Raw genomic sequence first — 1359 nt, forward strand, 5'->3', positions numbered from 1 at the left:
AAATCTTAAACCATAAACCACAAACCCCAAACCCTAAACCGTAAACCCTAAGGCCTAAGCCACAAACCCTAAACGCTAAACCCTAAACCTTGAACTACAAACTCTAAAGCCTAAACCCTAAATCATAACACCTAAACACTAAACCACAAACCCTAAAGCCCAAACACTAAACCTCAAACCCTAAACCCAAAAATTTAAACCCTAAAGATTAAAGCCAAAACACTAAACTATAAACCATAAACCCTAAATTTTAATCCCTAAACCACAAAGTCTAACACTACAAAAAAAGAAGGTTAAAATAGCATTTATATTATGGAGGTTGTGAAGAACCGCCATAATATTTAGATATTTCGGCACTTTTTTTTATGCCATAATTTATTTTTGGATTTGTGGCAGTTTTTATAATTACGGCGGTTTTGAACCGCCATTATCACCTTAGTATAAAATAAGAATGATCAATCCCTAATTTCAGAAACCCTTACTCAATTGAAACCCTTACTCATTACCCTAACTACGCTGTGACGACGCTGTTCTCCTTGTTGGACTCTACGACAATCTCTGATCCTCTGGCGTTCTCCGACGACCTTCTCTGGTGACATCTCCTCCGGCATCGATCTCTATCGACGACATCTCCTACAGTGGCGATTTCCTCCGGTGTCGTCTCCTGCAGCTTCCTCTCCTTGTCGTCCTCTGTGTCTTCTCTGTCAAAATCATCAACGCCTTCCTCTTAGACGATCTAGGTCAGCTTTCTCTCCTTCCTTTCCTCTCTTTTCCTTCCTTTTTGATGAGTCTCTCCTTTCCTTCTTTACTATTTAGATCCGCCGCTAGGGATTGCATTCCGCAGGAGAGGAATTCCTTTGTCAACTTCCAAGCCAAAACTGGTGTAGAGGTTCGTTTCTCCTCTTACTGTAACGTAATACATAATTTGGACGTTTTGTCCGATTTCAACTTTTAGGGTTCGGAAGAAACTTTTGAAAGTGACGAGCAATAATTTGATTGAGAAAATAGTTAAAGGAAAATAGTACTCCTAAACTGTAGATGGTTATTGAATATCAAATGCTTTGAAGTGGTAAACATTGTGTCAATTTAATTGAGCTAATTTGATAATTATAATTATAAGTACCTGTTGTGTCAATTGATAATTTGATAATTATAATTATAGTTTGATAGTCAGTCATTTGAGGATATTGTGATTTCAATTTCTTTTTCACATATGTGATGTTTCTACTGCATTTAATGATGTATTGTTACAGGTCATAAACATATTTATTTATCTTGTAGAAATTCATGAGATAAATTACATTCTTGATACATATGTCTCTCTTGGAAGGTCTGATGCTTTAAATGGAAAAGTCACTG

This window comes from Arachis ipaensis, chromosome B9 (assembly GCF_059453495.1).
Source record: "Arachis ipaensis isolate K30076 ecotype BB chromosome B9, ASM5945349v1, whole genome shotgun sequence".
Taxonomy (NCBI): Eukaryota; Viridiplantae; Streptophyta; class Magnoliopsida; order Fabales; family Fabaceae; genus Arachis; species Arachis ipaensis.